General features: G+C 42.4%; 1 protein-coding gene across 3 annotated transcripts in view; it reads left to right on the top strand.

The window, feature by feature from the left end:
- Positions 1-3,023: 3,023 nt before the first annotated feature.
- LOC137346841 (transient receptor potential cation channel subfamily V member 3-like) overlaps positions 3,024-9,967 on the top strand; it is a 55,391-nt gene continuing 48,447 nt past the window's right edge. For 2 of the 3 annotated variants that reach the window (XM_068010769.1, XM_068010767.1), the window contains exon 1: positions 3,024-3,099. The gene's annotated coding sequence lies outside the window, so the exon portion shown is untranslated. Of the gene's footprint in view, positions 3,100-3,256; positions 3,476-9,967 lie in introns of all 3 variants that reach the window. The other variant, XM_068010768.1, reaches the window with a different exon arrangement.

Below are 9,967 nucleotides of genomic sequence, written 5' to 3'. Positions count from 1 at the left end.
TGTTGTTTATTGAAGAAACCTGGTTGGTGGAGTTTATTCTGAAAGAAAAATAGAGTATATGGTTGACTATATTGGTAACTGGGTAAATATTTAAATATACATTGTGAGCTGTGGAGAAGTGGAACTAGAGAAAGACAGTGCACTCCTCTCACCATGGTCTTAACAAGTCCTACATCTCTCCAAGATCTCTGCACTCCTCCAAGTCATGAGCTTCCCTGAATTTAATTGCTGTACTGTTGGTGGCTATGCCTTCAGTTGTCTGGACCCTAAGCTCTGGAACTCCCCTCTGCCTCTCCCTCCTGCTTTAAGATGTTCCTTAAGACCTATAAACTTTGACGAAGCTTATGGACATCTGTCTTAATATCTTGTTATGTGACTTAATACCAAATTTTGTTTGGTAATACTCCTGCGAAATGCCTTGGCTCATTTTATTACATTAAAGGCACTATATAAATGCAAGGTTTTGTTGTCTTTGGTCTTCATCAGTTAGCCACTTTACCAATGTGCCTTTCCTTTGACCTTTGGAACACACATGACATCTTTATGCATTGGAACAGTTTATAAAGTATTCTCATCGATGCTGTAATTATCCTGATCTCGTTGAATTCCTCCATTCAGCCATGGTGCAATGGGTAGCACTCCTCTCATCAGAAGGTTGTAGGTTCAGGTCCCACTCCAGAGGCTTGAGCCCATAATTAAGGCTGACACTCCCAGTGTTCTACTGAGGCAGTACTGCACTATCAGAGGTGGCGTCTTTCAGGTGAAATGTTAAATTGAGGGTCCATCTGCCCTCTCAGGTTATTAGCACACTGATGTCTGTGGGAGCTTGCTGTGTGCAAATTGGTTGCTATGCTTCCTACATTACTACAGGACTATGTTTCCAAAGTACTTTGGTTATAAAGCATTTTGGGACATGCTGACATTATGAGAGGACACGTACATGCTCGTTCTTATTTTAATTCAGGTTGTCTGGGTTTGTTACAGGAAGACCAGATGGTGCCTGTAAAGCTAGTTTGTGAAAATGAATTTCCTTCCCATTTTGTGTTTCACAAGATCGAATGAACAAATGAATCATTTCAGAACTCCAGTTTCTTAGTTTAAAAACCTTAGCGTTTCCCCTGTACTTAGATCCATATTTGAATTTTGCACAAACTGTTTAACAAGAACAAGTGGTGGGAGAACCGCAAAATCCTGCAGATGCGGGAAATCTGCAACAAAAACCAGAGAACACTAGAAACAGTCAGCAGATCAGACAGCCACTGTGGAGAGACACAGGGTAGTAATTTCCAGCTTGTTCCCTCCACACCAGCTACCCGATCTTCTGCCTTATAACAGTTGTGCAAGTATAAATAAGCAGCAGTCCATTAATGAGGCTCCTCTGAACAGCCTTCAGTAATCAGGGTGCTACTGAGTAACCTTCGCTTTAAGAGGGATGTAGTCTAGAATAACCTCATTGGCTATTGGTCACCCCATCGCACCACTCCTACTGGCTGGGTGGAACTCCATCATCCCCAGCACAAAAGCATCCTTATTCCGAGAAAGAAAGATTTGCATTTCTATAACATCAATTTGCATTTATATAGAGCCTTTAATGTAATAAAACATCCCAAGGCACTTCACAGGAGTTTAATCAAACAAAATTTGGCAAAGAGCTACATAAGGAGATATTGGGGCAGGTGACCAAAAGCTGGGTCAAAGAGGTTTTCAGGAGCATCTCAAAGCAGGAGGGGTGGAGAGGTTTAGGGACGAATTCCAGAGCTTAGGACCCAGGCAGCTGAAGGCATGGCCACCAATGATGGAGTGATTAAAGTCAGGAATGCTCAAGAAGCCAGAATTAGAGAAGTGCAGAGATCTCGGAGGTTGTGGGGATGGAGGAGGTTACAGAGATAGTGAGGAGGAGGAGGAGATGGAGAAGTTTGAAAACAAGGATGAGAATTTAAAATTGGATATGTTGCTTAACCAGGAGCCAATGTAGGTCAGCAACCACAGGGGATGATGAATGAGTGGGACTTGGTGCAAGTTAGGACAGAGGCAGCAGAGTTTTGGATGAACTCAAGTATTTGGAGGGTAGACCAGCCAGGAGTGCACTGGAATCATCAAACCGAGGGGTAACAAAGGCATGGATGAGGGTTTCAGCAGATGAGTGGAGACAGGGTGGAGTTGGGTGATGTTACAGAGGTGGAAATAGGTGGTATTAGTGACGGGACAGATATATGTTTGGAATTTTCTCTCATGATTGTGAATAGTCTGGTTCAGCCTCAGACAGTTGCCAGAGAGAGGGTTGGAGTCAGTGGCTAGAGAACAGAGTTGGTCACAGGTGCTGAAAACAAAGGCTTTGGTCATCCCAATATTGGAGGAAATTTCTGCTCATCTAGTACTGGATGTTGGGCAAGCATATAGAGACCATGAAGATGTTAAGAGAGGTGGTGAGATAGAGCTGTGTGTCATCAACATACTTGTGGTAGTTGAAGTTGTGTCTTCAGATGATGTTGCAAAAGGGCAGTATGTCGATAAAAAATAGGAAAAGGCCAAGGATAGATCTTTGGAGGACACCAGAGGTAATGGTGCAGAAGCGGGACGAGAAGTCATTGCAGCACCTAATGCAAAGCGCCTTTTGCAATTTCTGGACATGCAAAGTGCTTTACAAGTTTTTTTTTTTAGTGTAGTCACAATTTATGGACAGCAAGATCCCACAAACAGCAATGTAATAACCACCAGGTAATCTACTTTGAGTTTTATTGGTTAAGGGTTACTATAATTTGGGTGAGAATTGACAACACTGACAGGGCAGCGATAAACCTAACTTGATCTGCTGTGAGGGACTGAAATGCAGACGCACTGCCTCATGGTGGGAATACAGCTCACTAGAAAGTCAAGGCAGCTTCAGCACTGTAGGTTTGTGTGCTCGGACCTCACCGGATACAATGTTCTGGATCTTTCCATTCATGTGTGACTGTTTCTTTAAGAGCTCAATGGCGCAAAATTTCTACACAGTTGATTGCATTTCCAGTTTCCATTTCCCCATTTTACAGTTTGACTGGAGCTGTTACCAGCAGCTTGTTCTGCCTCAGGGCCCGGGAAGGCATAAGTGTGAACCAGGTAAAGAAACTTCATCCAGTTGGAGATTGTCAACTGGGAACTGTGTTTATGAAATGGTTGATTTGACTGATGAGTGATGCAACAACTAAGTATTATAATATCTTAACAATTCGCTAACTTTAAATTGTTCTATTGCATCGTTTACACTTAATTGTAGACTGGAGACAGAGACAGAGCAAGAGAGAGAAAGGAGCACAGCAGGAGCGGAGGTTTAAAAAGCACGCCAAAAGTCCAGAGTCAGAGACAGAGCAATAGAGAGAGAGAGAAAGAGAGAGAGAGAAAGTGAGAAAGAGGAGCACAGCAGGAGCAGGGAAAAATTGAAAAGTGACAGAGTGTCGTCACAATCAACAGGAAGAGCAGGGAAACAGCCGTTGGGGTGAGTATACAGGTAAGCTTTTAATTTAATTTAAATCAAACATAGCATCAAACATCACAGGCAAACAGGTAGGTGATTGGTTTGGGAACAAGCTACCTGTTTGGTAAGTATCTGGTAAGTGATTAAGGTCCAGTCTAATGTTTAAAATAGTAAAGGTAAGCTTAATAAAATATATTAAAAAAGGAAAATAAAATAATTGAATAAAATAATTTAGTTAATTAAAACACATTAAGGATGGCAGGACAGGTGATGTGTCACGGCTGCAGCATGTGGGAGCTCCTGGATGCCAGTGAGATCCAGGGCAAACAAGTCTGCACTAACACTCTGCCTACCCACATGGCTTCTCTTTCATGGTGCTATCATTGTAGACCAATTTCATGTCAGACCAGCAGTGTAGTGGGACAGGTGGGTGTCCATAAATAAAAAAGCAGGGAATACTTGCATTTCTATAGCATCCTAGATGGGAGTGTGGAATTCGAGACAGAAACAGATCAGCCATGATCTTATTAAATGTCGGAGCAAGCTCGATGGGCTGAATGGCCTACTTCTGCTCCTAACTCGTATGGTCATATGATAAGCGCTCGGGGCTCGAAGAGCTTCGGTTCGGAGTCATTGAACTGGAGTCCGAGCTGCAGACACTGCGACACATCAGGGAGGGGGAAAGTTACCTGGACATTTAGTACCAGGAGGCAGTCACATCCCTTAGGATAGAGTCTTCTGATTTGGTCAGTGGTCAGGGACAGGAGAGTGTGGCTGCAGCTGAGGCAGGTATGGGGACCCAGAGGGCAGGAATGCAGGAGCCTCAGCCTTTGCGATTGTTCAACAGGTTTGAGGTTCTTCCAGCTTGTTTGGATGAGGGTAGGGTCTGCAGGGTGGATGAGCAACCTGACTATGGCACCATGGGCCAGGAAGCCATTCAAGTGGAGGGAGAAAAAAGGAATGTAATGGTAGCAGGGGACAGTATAGTTAGGGGGATTGACACTGTTCTCTGCAGTAAAGAGTGAGAGTCCAGACAGCTGTGTTGCCTGCCCAGTACCAGGGTTCAGGACATCTGCTCAGGGCTGGAGAGGAACTTACAGTGGGAGGGGGAGGATCCAGTCGTCGAGGTCCATATAGGTACCAATGACATAGGCAGGACAAGGAAAGAGGTTCTGCATAGTCAGTATGAGGAACTAGGCACCAAATTAAGAAGCAGAACCTCAAAGGTAATAATCTCTGGATGCAAATTGGCATAGGACTAATAAAATTAGAGAAATTAATGCATGGCTCAAAGACTGGTGTGGTAGAAGTAGATTCCAGTTCGTGGGGCACTGGCACCAGTACTGGGGAAAGTGGTGGCTGTACCGTTGGGACGATCTACACCTGAACTGTGCTGGGGCCGGTGTTCTAGCAAGCTGCATAACTAGCGAAGTAGAGAGGGTTTTAAACTGAATAGTGGGGGCAAGGGATCAAATTTGGGAAGATATGGTAAATCAAGGAGTAGAGACAAGGCAAGAGAGAAAGGTATTAATATGGGAAATGATAAACAGACTGTGACAGGAAGGGACAGAGTATACAAATCTAGAGTAAATCAACAGATAAGGCTAGATGTTACAAAAATAATAAAAAAGGATAAAACTAATGGCTCTCTATCTGAATGCACGTAGCATTCGAAACAAAACTGATGAACTGCTAGCACAAATAGAAATAAATAAGTACGATCTGACAGCCATTACAGAGACATGGCTGCAGGATGACATAGATTGGGACCTGAATATTAAAGGGTATATGGCATTTAGGAATGACAGGAAGCTAGGAAAAAGGTGGAGAGGTAACTGTGTTAATTAATGATGTTATTAGCGCAAGAGAGAGGGATGACCTAAGTTCAGGAGACCAGAATGTAGAGGCAGTTTGGGTAGAGATGAGAAATCATAAAAGGCAAGAAGTCACTTGTGGAAGTGGTGTACAGGCCACCAAACATTAACCACACTGTAGGAAGGGGTATAAAGGAAGAAATAATGGCAGCTTATCAGAAAGGTACAGCGATAATTATGGGGGAATTAAACCTACATATAGACTGCAAAAATCAGATGGGCAGAGGTAGCCTGGATGAGGACTACATAGAATGTTTTCAGGATAATTTCTTGGATCAATATGTTCTGGAGCCAACCAGAGAGCAGGCTATATGTATTGTATTGTGCAACGAGATAGGATTAATTAGTGACCTCATAGTTAAGGTGCCTGGAGGTAGCAATAATCATAATATAATTGAATTTTACATTCAGTTTGAGAGAGAGAAGAGTGGGGCCAAGACTAGTATTTTAAACTTAAATAAGGGCAATTATGAGCGCATGAAAGCAGATCTAGCTAAAGTGAACTGGCAAATCAGGTTAAGGGATAGGTCAATAGAGATGCAGTGGCAGACATTTAAGGGGATATTTCAGAATACACAGAATAGATACATCTCAACGAGAAAGAAAAATTCCAAGGGTGGGACCCGCCATCCGTGGTTAACTAAACAATCAAAGATAGCATCAAACTTAAAGAAAAAGCCTATAATTGCTCAAAAATGGGAGGCAGGTCAGAAGATAGGACAGAATATAAAAAACAGCAAAGAATGACTAAAAGATTGATAAGGTAGGTAAAAGTAGAGTACGAGAGAAAGCTAGCTAGAAATATAAAGACAGATAGTAAGAGTTTCTATAGATATTTAAAAAAGAAAAGAGTTAACAAAGTGAGCATTGATCCTATGGAAAGTGAGTCTGGGGAATTAATAATGGATAATAAGGAGATGGCAGATGAATTGAACAGATATTTTGCATCGGTCTTCACTATTGAGGATACAAGTAACATCCCAGTATTAGCTCTAAGTCAGGAAATGGAAGGGAGGGAGGAACTCAAGAAAATTACAATCACCAGGGAAGTGGTACTGAACAAATTGTTGGAACTGTGGGCTGACAAGTCCCTGGGTCCTAATGGAGCTCATCCTAGGGTGTTAGAAAAAGTGAGTAGTGAGATAGTTAATGCGTTCGTTTCAATTTTCCAAAATTCCCTAGATTCGGGGAAAGTTCCGTTCGATTGGAATGTAACTCTTTTATTCAAAAAAGGAGGAAGACAGAAAGCAGGAAACTACAGGCCAGTTAGCTTAACATCTGTCTTGGGGAAAATGTTAGAAGCTATTATTAAAGATGTTATAGCAGGGCATTTAGAAAAATTCACGGTAAGCAGGCAGAGACAACATGGTTTTGTGAAAGGGAAATCGTGTTTAACCAATTTATTGGAGTTCTTTGAGGGAGTTACATGTGCTGTGGATAAAGGGGGACTGGTGAATGTGTTGTACTTAGATATCCAGAAGGCATTTGATAAGGTGCCACATCAAAAGTTATTGCAGAATTTAAAAGCTCATGGTGTAGGGGGTAACGTATTGGCATGGACAGAAGATTGGCTAGCTAACAGGAAACAGTAGGCATAAATGGGTTATTTTCTGGTTGGCAAGATGTAACGAGTGGTGTGGCACAGGGATCTGTGCTGGGGCCTGAACTTTTTACAATTTATATAAACGACTTAGATGAAGGGACAGAATGTATGGTTGTTAAATTTGCTGAGGACACAAAGATAGGTAGGAAAGTAACTTATGAAGAGGACATAAGGTTAAGTGAGTGGGCAAAGACCTGGCAAATGGAGTACAATGTGGGAAAGTGTGAAATTGTCCACTTTGGCGGGAAGCATAAAAAAGCAGCAAATTATCTAAATGGTGAGAGATTTCAGAGCTCTGAGATGCAGAGGGATCTGCGTGTCCTAGTGCATGAATCGCCAAAGGTTAGTATGCAGGTACAGCACATAATTAAGAAATCTAATAGAATGTTATCGGTTATCGCAAGGTGAATTGAATACAAAAGTAGGGAGGTTATGCTTCAGCTATACAAGGCACTGATGAGACCACATCGGGAGTACTGTGTACAGTACTGGTCTCCTTATTTAAGGAAGGATGTAAATGCTTTGGAGGCAGTACAGAGAAGGTTTTCTAGACTAATACCTGGAATGGGTGGGCTGTCTTACAAGGAAAGATTGGACAGACTATGCTTGTATTCGCTGGAATTTAGAAGAGTAAGAGGCAACTTGATTGAAAGCTATAAGATTCTGAGGGGTCTTGACAGGGTGGATGTGGAAAGGATGTTTCCCCCTGTGGGAGAATCCAGAACTAGGGGTCACTGTTTAAAAATATGGGGTCGCCCATTTAAGACAGATGAGGAGAAATTTTTTCTGAGGGTCACGAGTCTTTGGAATTCTCTTCCTCAAAAGGCAGTGGAAGCAGAGTCTTTGAATATTTTAAGGCAGAGGTAGATAGATTGTTGATCAGCAAAGGGGTGGAAGGTTATCGGGGGTAGGTGGAAATGTGGAGTAATCAGTTCAGCCATGAACTCAATGAATGGCAGAGCAGGCTTGAAGGGCCAAGTGGCCTACTCCTGCTCCTAATTCGTACGTTTTATGTTTGTTAAATATACGGGGTGGCTTCTTTCATTCATTCTCAAAGTGTGGACTTCACTGGCATGGCCAGCATTTATTGTCCATCACTAGTTGCCCTGAGAAGGTGATGATAGGCTGCTTTCATGAACTGCTGTGGTGAGTTTAGTACAACTGAGTCGCTTGCTGGGCCATTTCAGAGGGCAGTTAAGAGTCAACTACATTGCTGAAGGTCTGGAGTCACATAGGCCAGATCAGGTAAGGACTGCAGATTTCCTTGCCTAAAGGGCATGTGAAGCAGTTGGGTTTTTAAGACAATCTGACAGCTTTATGGTCACTTTTACGAAGACCAGCCTTTTATTTACAGATTTTATTTTTAAAGTGAATTTATATTCTCAAACTGCCATGTTGGGATTTGAACTCAAATTGTCTGGATCACCATAACTACTACACTTTGAATATATAATGTTTTAAAGAGTTCCCTCATATTGGGAAAACTGTTCCCTCACTCTGCTGGTTGGAAAAGGTCACGGGAAGACAGGAGTCACTGGACCATCCAGTTCATCTTTACCTTCCCGCTAGTCACATGATACAACAATAATGTTGTTGACTAATCTTAGCAATCAATCTGTCAATTAGTCTCCAACAAATCCCTCGGAAAACTCCCAATGGTGATCAGCTTTAGGTTTCCAAAAACTGTCATAGAACGTCTACAGCACAGAACTGCCCACAATGTGACAGATTTATTCTCTCACTTGCGCACTGAACACTGTTGAAAATTCTGTTCTATTGTCATAGCTTACATTGTTAATAGACACTTGTACCCTCCTGATAACTGGAGACATTCCAGCATTTTCTGTTTATATTTCAGATTGCCAGCAGCCGCAGTGTTTTGTTTTGGTGAGGATGGTTGACAGTGCACAGTGCAATGAGACACTCACGCTCCTGTCTCCCCAGCTGTGTTGGGGAGAAGCTGATGGCTTCTGAATATAAGAATTAAGAGCAGGTGTAGGCAATTCTGCCCCTCGAGCCTGCTCTGCCATTCAATACAAACATGGTTGATATCATCTTGGCCTCAACAACACTTTCCTGCCCGCTCTCCATAACCCTTCAACCCATTTCTAATTAAAAATCCGTCTATCTCCACCTCAAATTTACCCAATGTCCCGGCATCCACCGCACTCTGGGGTAGTGAATTCCACAGACTCACGGCTCCTGATCTCTTTTAAATCTGCTACCCCTTATCCTAAAACTATGACTTCTCATTCTAGATTGTCCCACAAGAGGAAACATCCTCTCTATGTCTACTTTGTCAATTCCCTTAATCATCTTGTATACCTCAATTAGATCTCCTCTCATTCTTCTAAACTCCAGGAGAGTAAAGGCCTAAACTGCTCAATCTCTCTTCATAAGACAAACCCCCCCATCTCTGGAATCAATCTAGTGAACCTCCTCTGAACTGCCTCCAATGCAACTCCATCCTTTCTCAAGTAAGGGGACCAAAACTGTACACAATACTCCAGGTGCGGTCTCACCAATGCCTTGTACATTTTCAGCAACACTTCCCTACTTTTATACTCTATTCCTTTAGCAATAAATGCCAAAATTCCATTTGCCTTCCTTATTACCTGCTGTACTTGCAAACTAGAAGCAAGTCAAACCAGCAATACCAGTCCTCTCGAGAGAAGATGGAGTTAGTTTTTGATAGGATCACATGAACAGTAGGCTCAGAATGGTTTGCTGCCCAGGCATTCCCAGCTTCGGGTCACAGAATGAAGTAGCACAGAAAGAGATCATTCAGCCCATCATGTCTGTCCCAGTAGTTTGAAAGAGCTATTCAATTAATCCCCACTCTCCTGCTCTTTCCCCAAAGTCCTATTTTACTACTTCAAGTCACCTTTTGAACGTTACTACAGAATCTTCTTCCACCATCCTTTCAGACAATGCATTCCAAGTCATAACAATTCACTGCATAAGGGTCCAAATTATTAATGCTGTAAAACTGGTTATATTCAAAGCATGTACTTAAAACTCAAGCTGCCTTCCAAC

Source organism: Heterodontus francisci, chromosome 30, assembly GCF_036365525.1.
Source record: "Heterodontus francisci isolate sHetFra1 chromosome 30, sHetFra1.hap1, whole genome shotgun sequence".
NCBI classification, from domain to species: Eukaryota; Metazoa; Chordata; class Chondrichthyes; order Heterodontiformes; family Heterodontidae; genus Heterodontus; species Heterodontus francisci.
The sequence above is the reverse complement of the archived record's forward strand: the minus strand, read 5'-3'. Positions and strand labels throughout refer to the sequence as shown.